The sequence below is a fragment of the Coregonus lavaretus genome (assembly GCF_964263955.1).
Source record: "Coregonus lavaretus genome assembly, chromosome: 4".
Classification (NCBI taxonomy): Eukaryota; Metazoa; Chordata; class Actinopteri; order Salmoniformes; family Salmonidae; genus Coregonus; species Coregonus lavaretus.
Genome location: NC_139991.1, coordinates 27,958,476 through 27,974,451, shown reverse-complemented (window position 1 = coordinate 27,974,451; position 15,976 = coordinate 27,958,476).

The following is a 15,976-nucleotide window of genomic DNA, read 5'->3' as shown; positions in this document are numbered from 1 at the left end:
ACCTTGGATAAACTTCCAGTAATGGAAAGATACACACTGCGATAGAAACCTTATCAATCCCCACTCTCTATGAAAGGAAATATTTATTAGTCTCTTCCCCCTCTCTCTCTTTATCTCTCTCTTTTTCTCTCTCTCTCTCTCTCTCTCTCTCTCTCTCTCTCTCTCTCTCTCTCTCTCTCTCTCTCCCGTTCTCTCTCTCTCTCCCCCACACACTCTCTCTCTTTCTCTAAAATCCATCTACACTGCAAACCAAGTAGTCAATAAGCCCCCTTAGACATACACAAACACGCACACATACACACACAAACACACACACACACACACACACACACACACACACACACACACACACACACACACACACACACACACACACACACACACACACATTGGCACACATGCTCCCCTGGCCACCTGTGAGTCAATATAGTTCAGATATCATTAATACACTCAATCTCAAAGCCCATGGATCACAGCATCCCAAACCCCTCCAGTTCACACACATGCAAACAGACAGACACACACACAGACACACACATACACACACACTCCTATTCCCCAAACACTTCACTGTGCCTGATGGACCCACCAATCCCCCTCGCCCTCCTTCCTGTAGTATCTGTGATATAGCAGTAATGCATTACAGTTATGTTATGACAATTATTAGACAACGTACATGCTTACTATGGTCCTACTGTAAGTCATATTCCACAAGATATTTTACTAAATGACACACTAACCTGTACTCCCATCTCCTTGTGATATTCTCCACAACACATGTATTACACTCCCCCTCTCTTCTAACCTGCAGCTCAGCCTTCATCCTTTATGGCTGTTAAAAAGGAAATTACACATCAGAATGGAATACCAAACTCTATTAATGGCTCAGGTTAGGGTTCTCTACACTCATCAACAGCAGTATACAGTCTCATTCAGTTACTTAGCCTATTACCCTACTGCCCATGTGTGTAAAACGATGTAAAACAGAGCCATAGATATGACACTGGTGTAAAATCTTTGATTTTAGCTCTGTCGATGTGCGCAGGTTCCATGGCACAATGACATTGCCTACAATTGCTGACGCGGTGTGGAACAAAACTCACAGTGAAGTCCTCTCTCAAATCAGTTGCACCAAGCTATTCTTGTCTTCTGGACATTCCAACCTGGACTCAGGGGTAGACGTAACATATAAACGGGACACTCAAATTAGTATGATATGTTACGTTTGGTATGGTATTTTTTAATTTGTGGATGTCCATCATCCATTTCGTATGATACAGTATGTTCCGAATTACAACGAATTGCAACGAATTGCAATGTATCATACAGTATGTTACGAATTCCAATTTGTTGTGGCTAACATTAACTAGGTGGCTAACACTAATGTTAGCTAGGTGGCAAACGTTAGCTAGGCTAGGGGTTAGGGTTAGGGGTTAAGGTTAGGGTTAAGGTTAAGGTTAAGGATAGAGTTAGGAGTTAGGTTAAAGGGTTGAAGTTGGAGTTAGGGTTAGCTAACATGCTAAGTAGTTGAAAAGTAGCAAGTAGTTGCAAATTAGCCTTTAGTTGTCTGTGATGAGATTTTAACACTTAACCTTTGGGTTGCTAGATGTTCACGTTTTCATAGCTGTCTATTTACCACCACAAACCAATGCTGGCATTAAGATTGCACTGAATGAGTTGTACAAGGCCATAAATCAACAGGAAAACGCTCATCCAGATGCAGCGCTCCTAGTGGCCGGGGACTTTAATGCAGGGAAACTTAAATCCGTTCTACCTAATTTCTACCAGCATATTAAATGTGCAACCAGAGGAAAAAAAACTCTAGACCACCTTTACTCCACACACAGAGACGCATACAAAGCTCTCCCTCGCCCTCCATTTGGCAAATCTGACCATAACTCTATCCTCCTGATTCCTGCTTATAAGCAAAAACTAAAGCAGGAAGCACCAGTGACTCGGTTAATAAAAAAGTGGTCAGATGACGCAGATGCTAAGCTACAGGACTGTTTTGCTAGCACAGACTGGAACATGTTCCGGGATTCTTCAGACAGCATTGAGGAGTACACCACATCAGTCACTGGCTTCATCAATAAGTGCATCGATGATGTCGTCCCCACAGTGACCGTACGTACATACCCCAACCAGAAGCCATGGATTACAGGAAACATCCGCACTGAGCTAAAGGGTAGAGCTGCCGCTTTCAAGGAACGGGACTCTAACCCGGACGCTTATAAGAAATCCCACTATGACCTCCGACGAACCATCAAACAGGCAAAGAGTCAATACAGGACTAAGATTGAATCGTACTACACTGGCTCTGACGCTCGTCGGATGTGGCAGGGCTTGAAAACTATTACAGACTACAAAGGGAAGCACAGCCGCGAGCTGCCCAGTGACACAAGCCTACCAGACGAGCTAAACCACTTCTATGCTCGCTTCGAGGCAAGCAACACTGAAACATGCATGAGAGCACCAGCTGTTCCGGATGACTATGTGATCACGCTCTCCGTAGCCGATGTGAGTAAGACTTTTAAGCAGGTCAACATTCACAAGGCCGCAGGGCCAGATGGATTACCAGGACGTGTACTCCGAGCATGTGCTGACCAACTGGCAAGTGTCTTCACTGACATTTTCAACATGTCCCTGACTGAGTCTGTAATACCAACATGTTTCAAGCAGACCACCATAGTCCCCGTGCCCAAGGACTCTAAGATAACCTGCCTAAATGACCACCGACCCGTAGCACTGACGTCTGTAGCCATGAAGTGCTTTGAAAGGCTGGTCATGGCTCACATCAACAGCATTATCCCAGAAACCCTAGACCCACTCCAATTTGCATACCGCCCCAACAGATCCTCAGATGATACAATCTCTATTGCACTCCACACTGCCCTTTCCCACCTGGACAAGAGGAACACCTACGTGAGAATGCTATTCATTGACTACAGCTCAGCATTCAACACCATAGTGCCCTCTAAGCTCATCACTAAGCTAAGGATCCTGGGACTAAACACCTCCCTCTGCAACTGGATCCTGGACTTCCTGACGGGCCGCCCCCAGGTGGTAAGGGTAGGTAACAACACATCTGCCACACTAATCCTCAACACGGGGGCCCCTCAGGGGTGCGTGCTCAGTCCCCTCCTGTACTCTCTGTTCACCCATGACTGCATGGCCAGGCACGACTCCAACACCATCATTAAGTTTGCCGACGACACAACAGTGGTAGGCCTGATCACCGACAACGATGAGACAGCCTATAGGGAGGAGGTCAGAGACCTGGCCGTGTGGTGCCAGGACAACAACCTCTCCCTCAACGGGACCAAGACAAAGGAGATGATTGTGGACTACAGGAAAAAAAAGAGGACTGAGCACGCCCCCATTCTCATCGACGGGGCTGTAGTGGAACAGGTTGAGAGCTTCAAGTTCCTTGGTGTCCACATCACCAACGAACTATCATGGTCCAAACACACCAAGACAGTCGTGAAGAGGGCACGACACAGCCTATTCCCCCTCAGGAGACTGAAAAGATTTGGCATGGGTCCTCAGATCCTCAAAAAATTCTACAGCTGCACTATCGAGAGCATCCTGACTGGTTGCATCACCGCCTGGTATGGCAACTGCTTGGCCTCCGACCGCAAAGCACTACAGAGGGTAGTGCGTATGGCCCAGTACATCACTGGGGCCAAGCTTCCTGCCATCCAGGACCTCTATACCAGGCGGTGTCAGAGGAAGGCCCTCAAAATTGTCAAAGACTCCAGCCACCCTAGTCATAGACTGTTCTCTCTGCTACCGCACGGCAAGCGGTACCGGAGTGCCAAGTCTAGGTCCAAAAGACTTCTCAACAGCTTCTACCCCCAAGCCATAAGACTCCTGAACAGCTAATCATGGCTACCCGGACTATTTGCACTGCCCCCCCACCCCATCCTTTTTACGCTGCTGCTACTCTGTTAATTATTTATGCATAGTCACTTTAACTCTACCCACATGTACATATTACCTCAACTACCTCAACTAGCCGGTGCCCCCGCACATTGACTCTGCAACGGTACCCCCCTGTATATATAGCCTCCCTACTGTCACTTTTTTTGTTGTTGTTTTATTTTAACTTTTTTAGTTAAAAATAAATGCACTGTTGGTTAAGAGCTGTAAGTAAGCATTTCACTGTAATGTCTGCACCTGTTGTATTCGGCGCATGTGACCAATACAATTTGATTTGATTTGATTTGATTTGATTTGATATGGCCACCCCATCCACCCTGACCAATCACCCTCCTTTCATTTTTGCCTTAAGTAACCATACCAAACATAGCATATCATACGCATTTGAATATGTTACTTCTAGTCTATGAGACCAGGCTGGACATTCAGGTAGGTAGACTATTACTGTATTTCATTTCCAGCTTCCACTTCTGGACCCCAACATTCATCACACACTGCCAGTAACACATTGAGGTGAAGCCATTTGTCACAATATCAAGTGGCTTAACTCACATTCTAAAAAGCATTGCTAGAGTTCCATACAGTAGATGAATGGTCTAAGAGGAAAGGGGCACACTATCAAAAAGGATATGAAAATACACATTATATTCTGACCAAGCTATATCACTTCATCATGCCAAGTGTTTGTCTAAAAATGGTCTATAATCGGTCATGTCTATGAGAGATGAAGGTAAAGGCAGACTCATGCTTGCAGTGTTTGATGTATGATTCCTACGTGATAGTCAGTGGCTTGGCTTAACAAACCCAGTCAGCTGTGCAGACGTTATACTGCCACCTAGCAGACAATACCTCCCGAGTGGCGCAGTGGTCTAAGGCACTGCATCGCAGTGCTAGCTGTGCCACTAGAGATCCTGGTTTGAATCCAGGCTCTGTCGTAGCCGGCCGCGACCGGGAGAACCATGGGGCGGCGCACAATTGGCCCAGCGTCGTCCACGGTAGGGGAGGGAATGGCCGGCAGGGATGTAGCTCAGTTGGTAGAGCATGGTGTTTGGGTTCGATTCCCACGGGGGGCCAGTATGTAAAATAAAAATAATGTATGCACTCACTAACTGTAAGTCGCTCTGGATAAGAGGGTCTGCTAAATGACATTTAAAAAATAAAAAATACCTGTCAGGTCTGGCACAACTCTTACTAATAGTGGTCAAGTAGGCCTATATCATGGCTTCTAAATCTTGTTTTGGTGCAATGGGACTTTGAACACATGCCTTCTGAGACATACACATGAAACACACACACACAAATACGCGCACACACACACTCTCACTGTTCTCTCTGCTTCCGTACGGCAAGCGGTACTGGTGCATCAAGTCTGACAACAGTCTCCTGAACAGCTTCTATCCCCAAGCCATAAGATTGCTAAATAGCTAACTAAATAGCTAGCAAAATGGCTACACTGACTATCAGAGTTGACCCTTGAGTTGACTCATTGTACACTCTCAGGGCCCTACACACTCACGCACACTGACACTCCAACACACACAAGCACTCACTCCATCATTTGATCACACACACATACTGTAATACGCACTTACATTTATACTGACTTTACACACACCCACTCACATACAATGATCATATACGCTGCTGCTACTCTGTTTATCATATATCCTGTTGCCTAGTCACCTTACCCCTATACATATCTACCTCTATCACTCCAGTATCCCTGCACATTGTAAATATGGTACTGGAACTGACTGACCCTGTATACAGTGTGCTTACTTCCTGTACTTTCTCGTGTTCTTCTTATTTCTTATTTTTATTTTCTCGTGTTTTTGTTCTACCTTATGTTATTTTTTCTATTACATTGTTATTGATTACTGCATTGTTGGCATTTCATTTTACTTGTGCGTGTGACATTGAAACTTGAAACACAGAGAGAGAGAGAGAGAGAGAGAGAGAGAGAGAGAGAGAGAGAGAGAGAGAGAGAGAGAGAGAGAGAGAGAGAGAGAGAGAGAGAGAGAGAGAGAGAGAGAGAGAGAGAGAGAGAGAGAGAGAGAGAGAGAGAGATAGAGAGAGAGAGAGAGATAGAGCAATTCACTCTTAGCAGTAAAACGCGTTTAATGTTTTTATTCAGTGAGCTGATATACTGTATAGCCTGAGCTCTGTTAGGATCTTCTATCCAAGTTGGTTTATGGTTAAATGATGAACATATCTATAACGTGTGGTGGCACTTATAGCCTAACGTTATATTTCCCCCTCTCCTCACACAGCTCTGCTTCCCTTCAGATGGATGTGAGAGAGAGCTGTGCTTTCCACGCTTGGTTTTGAAGTGTTCTGAGACGGGAGAGAAAGTGGCAGCTCTTTATAGTGGAATAACTTTATAGATCATCAAAGCACAGCACTTTTACCACTGGCATAGCAGAAATAACAGCAGAAAATGCATACAGAACACCAGGGCCATGTTCAGTACGAAAAAGTTTTGAAACGTTGCAGATAGAATTGCTATGAATAGAGCCAAGTTGATTATGTATTCTACATGTCAGAGAGGCATGTTTGTTATACATAGCATATTTCTATCTGAAAGTAACAAAACATTGCGTCCTGCTGAATGTGCCCGAGAGTCAAGGTTAAGGAAGGAAGGGAGACTTGGGATGAGGAGATGTTGACATTGACATGTAGTTAAATCTGGTGGTAAAATATATGGTGGTAAAACTTCATAAAATAAGAAATAGATTCACTGTCAGTTCAAAGATGATTATATGAAAATGGAACGAACTGTTTATTTCGGTTTAATTTAACCTGGTATTTCAAACACTTACCATAGTTCTTCCATGCACCTAACTCCACCTGATCATCACAAATCTGTATTGGGCACAGCATTGATCAAAATCCAAGTGGGACACACAATCAAAATTAGATCACTGTGTACCAGGTGGCTGGTTGGTGAGGGACACAGCGCGAGGGAAGAAGCTCTTCAGGTGGCAGGTGGTTTTGGTCATGATTGACCAAATCACAACTCCTGACCAACATGCAAGTTATAGCCATAGAGATGGATATAGAAGTAATATCTGCGCCATTAAAGTGTCTGTGACAGCATAGCCATTAAGGTTACAACCCATAGGACTCCCCACCCAGTTGACTACTTTGACTACTTAAAATGGCGGAAGCATAGTGGAAGTCCTTTATCATTGTCTATGGTTATAGCACAAGTTTTAAAACAGGAAGCAGGAAACTGTATAGGGAAGAAGAGTTAACAGCTCTACATTGTCACCCTGTGGTGAGAGAACAGTATAGTGTCTTTATCTGCTCGGGTAGGTACCTTTGGGACTGCATGCCTGGGTCTAACAGGCTTGGGAAGAGTGACCATTATGGACAACTGCAGATATTTACATAAGTGGAGAGAAATTATGTTGTTAGAATTCCACAGGTTGGCAGTAATGGTTTGTGTAATTAGATGAAGCAATTTCCCAGCCGATATTATGATAATCCATTTTTATTTAAATTCCATTCGAACAACTTAGTTGACTTTAATGTAATGACAGCTCACAGCACTCTCTCTGATTAACTGTTACTCTTCAGTATGTGTGTGTGTGTGTGTGTGTGTGTGTGTGTGTGTGTGTGTGTGTGTGTGTGTGTGTGTGTGTGTGTGTGTGTGTGTGTGTGTGTGTGTGTGTGTGTGTGTGTGTGACATTAAAGTGGAGAAATCCAGAGTGAATCCCTCTTGCCCCAAACAGGGAGCCATCAGGGCAGTCTGATTCTAACTATTATCAGTCCTTAGCCACCAGGCATCCTGCCCTGTCATCAGTGTTGACTTTCACTGCAAGGGCACTTTCACCCAGAAGACACACAGACACAGACATACAGACACACAGACACACAGACACACAGACAAACACACCCACATACAGTGCTATAAAAAAGTATTTGCCCCCTTTCTAATTTTCTCTTCATTTGCATATTTGTGATACTGAATGTTATCAGATCTTCAACCAAAACCTAATATTAGATAAGTGAACAAATAACACAACAATTACATATTTATTTCATAAACAAAGTTATGCAACACCCAATTCCCCTGTGTGAAAAAGTAATTGCCCCCTTACACTCAATAACTGGTTGTGCCACCTTTAGCTGCAATGACTCCATCCAAATGCTTCCTGTAGTTGTTGATCAGTCTCTCACGTCGCTGTGGATGAATTTTGGCCCACTCTTCCATGCAGAACTGCTTTAACTCAGTGACGTGTGGGTTTTCAAGCATGAACTGCTCGTTTCAAGTCCTGCCACAACATCTCAATTGGGATTAGGTCTGGACTTTGACTAGGCCATTCCAAAACTTTAAATGTGTTGCTTTTTAGCAATTTTCATGTAGACTTGATTGTGTGTTTTGGATCATTGTCTTGATGCATGACCCAGCTGCGCTTCAGCTTCAGCTCACAGACGGATGGTCTGACATTCCCCTGTAGAATTCTCTGATACAGAGCAGAATTCATGGTTCCTTCTATTAAGGCAAGTCGTCCAGGTCCTGAGAAAGCAAAGCATCCCCAAACCATCACACCACCACCACCATGCTTGACCTTTGATATGATGTTCTTACTGTGGAATACAGAGTTTACTTTTTCACACAGGAGAATTGGGTGTTGCATAACTTTGTTTATGAAATAAATATGTAATTGTTATTTGTTCACAAATATGCAAAAGTAGAGAAAATTAGAAAGGGGGCAAATACTTTTTCATAGCACTGTACATACATACACACACACACACACACACACACACACACACACACACACACACACACACACACACACATACTGTCCTCCCCTTTTCCCTGTCCTTCTCTCCCTCTCCCTATCTCTCTCTCTCTCTTTTCTGCTGCCCACCCTAATGTGCAATCTCTTAATACTTCCCATACCCTCTTTTTCTCTCCCTCAACCCAGCTAACAATTCTAGGGAAAGAGAACGTTTTTGTAATGTTACCCGTAATGTTCCCCAGATGTTTGAGTGTCCAGTTTTCTGTTAGTTAGGGCAACATTGTCACGCCCTGGCTCTGGGGACACTGTTATGTTGAGCCAGGGTGTGTAGATCTATGTGTTATATTTTTATGTTGGGGGTTCTAGTTCGTCTGTTTCTATGTTTGCCTGAGTGACTCCCAATCAGAGGCAACGAGTGTCAGCTGTCGTTGGTTGTCTCTGATTGGGAGCCATATTTAAACTGTATGATTTTCATTCGTGGTTGTGGGATTTTGTTTCAAGTCTGTTTATGTTAGACCGTGAACTGTCACGTATCGTTTGTTGTTTTGATCGTGTCTCTAATTAAAGAGTATGTTTGCCTGCAACGCTGCGCCTTGGTCCTCATCTGTTCCTGACGATCGTGACAGAAAATCCCACCACAACTGGACCAAGCAGCGAGTCGAGGAGCCATCGCCAGGGAAATCCCTAGCAGATCTCCGTGGCAGCCTCGACTGGGTCAAGCCGAGTGAAGAGCAGAGAGAGTGGACTTGGGAACAATGGAGGAAGAGCTTCGACTGGGTCAAGCCAATTGAGGAGCTGAATAGCGGGAGTTGGAGGCAGAAGAGCGAGAGTTGGGCGAGAACTATAGAGGCCTGGCCCACGGGGAAGAGAGACCCCCAGAAAATGTTTAGGGGGGGGCTCACGACGTCGGGGCAGCAGGAGGCCGCGATAGAGCGGTCCAGCGGGTTGGCAGAGGAGGCCGCCAGGTTACGGGGGCCACTGGTCGAAGAGGGGATGGAAGGTGTAGAGGCACGGCGAGAGGTACTGGGGTGTGTTACCAGTCCGGTCCGGCCCGTTCCAGATCCCGGTGTAGGGCCAGTGGTGTGTGTCCCCAGTACGGTCCGGTCTGTTCCTGCTCCCCGCACCAAGTCAGTGGTGCGCTTCGTCAGCCCGGCTCGGCCCGTTCCTGCTCCCCGCACCAAGTCAGTGGTGCGCTTCGTCAGCCCGGCTCGGCCCGTTCCTGCTCCCCGCACCAAGTCAGTGGTGCGCTTCGTCAGCCCGGCTCGGCCCGTTCCTGCTCCCCGCACCAAGTCAATGGTGCGCTTCGTCAGCCCGGCTCGGCCTGTTCCCCGCGCCAAGTCAGTGGTGCGCTTCGTCAGCCCGGCTCGGCCCGTTCCTGCTCCCCGCACCAAGTCAGTGGTGCGCTTCGTCAGCCTGGCTCGGCCTGTTCCCCGCGCCAAGTCAGTGGTGCGCTTCGTCAGCCCGGCTCGGCCCGTTCCTGCTCCCCGCACCAAGTCAGTGGTGCGCTTCGTCAGCCCGGCTCGGCCTGTTCTCCACACCAAGCCAGTGGTGGGCGTCGTCAGTCCGGCACGGCCCGTGCCTGTTCCACTGGTGCCTGGTTCGGCACTGGTCAGATGTTTTACGCCGGAGCTAGAGCAATCCGCTCCATCAGTGTGCAGTCCAGCTCCGGCCAGCGGGGCCAGACCAGACCAGGGGTACTTTGGGGGGTTGGAGAGGGAGCGGGGATCAGGCCCGGAGCCGGATCCGCCGCCTAGGCGGAGTGCCCACCCGGTCCCTCCCCTGTGGTATTTGGTTGACGCGGTCGGAGTCCGCGCCTTTAGGGGGGGGGTACTGTCACGCCCTGGCTCTGGGGACACTGTTATGTTGAGCCAGGGTGTGTAGATCTATGTGTTATATTTTTATGTTGGGGGTTCTAGTTCGTCTGTTTCTATGTTTGCCTGAGTGACTCCCAATCAGAGGCAACGAGTGTCAGCTGTCGTTGGTTGTCTCTGATTGGGAGCCATATTTAAACTGTATGATTTTCATTCGTGGTTGTGGGATTTTGTTTCAAGTCTGTTTATGTTAGACCGTGAACTGTCACGTATCGTTTGTTGTTTTGATCGTGTCTCTAATTAAAGAGTATGTTTGCCTGCAACGCTGCGCCTTGGTCCTCATCTGTTCCTGACGATCGTGACAAACATTCTATGTACGTTAGCAAAAACCTCCTGAGAACCTCTTTAACATGTTTTGGCATTAGAGTTAGGAGAACAAATGTCAAACAGAACATACCCAGAACGTGGTTGCCATGTTCTCAGAATATCCTAGATTAATGTTCAAGACACGTTCCATTAGAATGTTGAAAGAACATTCCTGTGTCCAGTTTTCTGAGGGTAAGGACAATATTCCATCAACGTCCCACCAAACATACACAGAACATGGTTGCCATGTTCTCAGAATATAAGATATTAATGTTCTTGACACGTTTCATGGGAACTTTGCAAGAACATTCCTATGTCCCGTTTTCTGAAAGTTAACGGAATGGTCTCTTGGAAACAGTCCTTGCACGTCACTGGAACATTCCTGTGAAAACAGTTAGGTAAAGGGAACATTCTCTAAAGATGTGGGAACGTTTGTTGTTAGCTGGGAACTTCCTTTAGTAACCTCTATGCAAGCCTTTTCTCTGTTGGTTAGTGTGGTGTGATATCTGTGCAGCTTTGGGCCCAGACAGGGCTTTGTCTGTGTGTGTGTAGTCTCTGTATGTTAGTATTTGACAAACAGTAGCAGTGAAAGGGAGTAATGAGGGTGATGATCTCCAGCCCTCTGAAAATCAGCCTGTCCCATCAGCCCTGTCGTCCCAGCAGACAGCCCATCACGGGGTTAATATATATATATTCTTTCACTACTGCACCATGGGAATTTCCATGAAGTCATCCACCGTTTATTTCCTGTTGCAGAGTGACATACAACCCCACTCTCAACTCTATGGCTCATCACAGGAAGAGTAATGGATTTGGTGCGTGTGTTTGTATATGTGTGTTGAGTGTGTGTGCATGCATGCTTGCACATGCACGTGTGTAAGTGTCTGTATTAAATGTATATACACACAAAACAATTCATAAGGCATTTCCTTCCCTCTTCCAACCCCTTTTAGAGTCACTGCCTGGCTTAGAGACCCCTCAGACCGCCACATCAACATGGATGAATGTATCCCGTTAACAAGACTGACTGTTAAATCCCTGGGGAGTTGCTGTCAACCGTCTTCGTTAGGGCCAGTGTCCAATGTCATCCGTGTGTGAGAGCTTGGCCAGTGGGCGGCAGATGGGGCAGGTTGGGTCTACTCTTTCTCTTGCGCTCTCTCTCTATCTAAAGCATGAAACAGAGAATCTGACAGCCGATAGATTGCCAATAGGTACTTATCACAGTAGGAGGCCGTTCCTTCTCTTGCTAAAACAAAATATGTACCTGGTACCGACTAACCTTCCCTTTCTACTTGTAGAATAGCAATGCTCCTCAGTGGCCGACAAAGTGACTTTGAGCCAATCAGAGAGCACGAACCTCCACGTGGGGGAACCAACATCAGTGACAACAAAAAGGGGAAAATGTGTTGGTTTAGTTAACATTAGCTAGCTAGCAACAACATTGGCTATGGGATGGCACTGGCAGTTTGGGATTATGGAGAGTGAATTAAATTGTTTCTTCATCATCTTGCTAGCTAGTTATTTAGCTCTGGCCATCTGGCTAGTATCAACATGGGCTTTCTACAACAATAGCAACATTTGCGCAGCTAGCTAGCTAGCTAACATTGGATACCTACAAAGCAAAATGCAGAAGTACTAGTGTTGCCAAACTAAGCTTAAGAATGCAACGCTACTGCCACCTTGTGGTTTGGAATATTTTAACAAGGCTGATGGCTTCAAAGTCTGTGCGGTGTGGACACAAAAGAGATTGACTGCCGACACTGTTCAGAGGTTATAAGTACTCTCCGCAAGCAAACGTTTGACAATCTTACTGGTGTGTGGGATCCTTAAACCTGCAATATGTAACTTTTTGCTTTTTGGAACACCAAACCAAATTCACATAGATATGTGAGTTATAGATATGTCATTCTCATTGAAAGCAAGTCTCAGAAGCGGTAGATCGTTTCTATGTGCACTATTTCTATGGTTCTTTCGGTTTAGTACACCAGCATCAAACAGCTGAAATACAATATTTTTTATAGATTTCACAGCGGTTTAGATGCTACGATGATTATCTACACGTTTTGTCACATAAACTGAAATTAGGCAAACTATTTTTTTTGCAACCAGGAAATGGCAGAGCGATTTCTGCATAGTGCATCTTTAAGTCTCTCTGTCTCTCTCTCTCCTACACTCTCTCTCACTCTTTCCTCCTGGATCCTTCTCACTGCCCTTCCTGATTGCCAGAGGCTGCTTTATAGGGCAGCAATGAAATTCACAGCCTGTAAACCCAGAGAAGTGGCTCCTGCCAGGCCCTTAGCACCCTGCAGTGATCAGGCTGCACTTAAACACAATAGCTCTCTCCTTTAATCTTACTTCACACTCTATGCAGACACAAGAGTCGGAGTGTTGCAATGTCGTTGTTGTCACAAAATATGCTCCGGCATTCTACATAATTTTTTATACCTGTAAATTGAGACACACCGTATCATTCCTTGAGCAGCCGTGGGGCAGTGTTGTCGCTTAGTTCCTTGTTCTGATCTGTAGGCTATGAAGGCTATTCATGAAAGTAGCGTGTTTTGCATTGATAACCAAAAATAATCTCAGCGACTGTTCAAACAGTAAACCAAACAACAAGAATCCACCCAAAAAGTTATTTTGTTTAGAAGTAAATACACTACATTACCAAAAGTATGTGGACACCTGCTCGTCGAACATCTCATTCCAAAATAATGGGCTTTAATGTGGAGATGGTCCCCCCTTTGCTGCTTTAACAGCCTTTCCACTAGATGTTGGAATATTGCTGCAGGGACCTGCTTCCATTCAGCCACAAGAGCATTAGTGACTTCGGGCACTGATCTTGGGCAATTAGGTCTGGCTCGCAGTCGGCGTTCCAATTCATCCCAAAGGTGTTTGATGGGGTTGAGGTCAGGGTTCTGTGCAGGCCAGTCAAGTTCTTCCACTCAGATCTCGACAAACCATTTCTGTATGGACCTCGCTTTGTTCACGGGGGCATTGTCATGCTGAAACAGGAAAGGGCCTTCCCCAAACTGTTGCAACAAAGTTGGAAGCACATAATTGTCTAGAATGTCATTGTATGCTGTAGCGTTAAGATTTCCCTTCACTGGAACTAAGGGGCCTAGCCCGAACCATGAAAAACAGCCCCAGACCATTATTCCTACACCAAACTGTACAGTTGGCACTATGCATGAGGGCAGGTAGCGTTCTCCTGGCATCCGCCAAACCCAGATTAATCCGTCGGACTGCCAGATGGTGAAGCGTGATTCATCACTCCAGAGAACGCGTTTCCACTCCACCAGAGTCTAATGGCGGCAAGCTTTACACCACTGCGCATGGTGATCATAGGCTTATGTGTGGCTGTTCGGTCATGGAAACCCATTTCATGAAACTCCTGACGAATGTGCTGACGTTGCTTCCAGAGGCAGTTAGGAACTCTGTAGTGAGTGTTGCAACCGAGGACATTTTTACGCGCCATGCACTTCAGCACTCGGTGGCCCTGTTCTGTGAGCTTGTGTGGCCTACCACTTCGCGGCTGAGCCGTTGTTCCTCCTAGACGTTTCCACTTCACATCACTTACAGTTGACCGGGGCAGCTCTATTAGGGCATTCATTTGATGAACTGACTTGTTGGAAAGGTGGCATCTTATGACGGTGCCATGTTGAAAGTCACTGAGCTCTTCAGTAAGGCTATTCTACTGTCAATGTTTGTCTATGGAGATTGCATGGCTGTGTGCTCGATTTTATACACCTGTCAGCAATGGGTGTGGCTAAAATAGCTTAATCCACTAATTTGAAGGCAATGTAGTGCATAATAGTAGCCATAGGTTTCTTTTTATTTTTTATTAATGCAAATAATGTTTTCTGTTTTCACTTAATACTTTGGGAGACTGGTGCACTTATAGTCAGAAAGGCCCTTTTCTTGTGTAGGCAACAGTAGACCTACATGATTTTCTTCATAACGCATTTCATATTTAGTGTAGCCTACATCACACAGTTTTCTTCAGAATGCATTTAATACAAGGTGTCCACATACTTTTGTATATATAGTGTTACTAGTGATTACAGGCTAATGTGAAATGGTAGAACCTGCTGTAGCCAAAATAGCCATGTGCTTTTTTCCCTCTGTGACCAAAACATGATACACAAGCAGCATATCAAACTGGGATAATGTTTTAGGTTACACCGGCAAGTACAATAATATTTGTCAGGGCATATCTTTTTAATTATAAATCTGATTATTTCACATGGATATGTGGGAAACTAAGAAGGCTAGCTAGCCTGCTATGTTTTTAGCCAGGCTAAAGCCAGCTAGTCAGGATGCCAGAGAAATCTAGCCAGGGTATCCAATACACCAAAAATCCAACTCCACCCACATGCGTGCACGCACGTAGATCTGCCGATATCTGCATTTATGGCTGTACTGCAGGTATAGCCAAGGGCCTGGGAATAGCAAGGAAATTACTGTGTGTGTGTGCGTGCGTGTGCGCATGTGTGTGTGTGTGTGCGTTTGTGTGCGCATGTTCGGGGTTATGGCCATATTGCTTCTAGCTGTTGGTTTGTTGTCTTCAGCTCAGGGCTCTTAGCCTCGTAATTACTAAACTGATTGTAAGCTTGCGAGAATACCGGATGGTTGTACAAGCTTACAGGGCTCTGGGTCCAATCACAAAATCACTTACATTCTGAGTCAGCATTATGAAACTTTCATCACATTGAAACAGTCCTTATACTGTAGGTCATCACAGTGCCTGAAACATTTTTTAATGTGTTGTAAAGCTCGGCTTTATTTAACTATACTGCTAACACTCTAACGCAATACTTTCTCAGTCACACTCTGCACCCTACTCCGCCACAACGCATCCCCCATTCTACCCTTCCACTCTTCACCCATTCCCGTAGAGCTTAGCATTGATTAGTAATGATGATAAGTATATAAAGACCAGATGTAAAACCCCATCACTCATATGACCTCACACACACAAACGCAACCCCTAATCACACACACACCAGACAGCCTCTCCCACACACATCGCACTGTCTCACACCCCATCGACTTTTGGCCAAATCCAGGTTGGCAGCTGCCCAGCCAAAATACTGGCATATCAAACCTTAA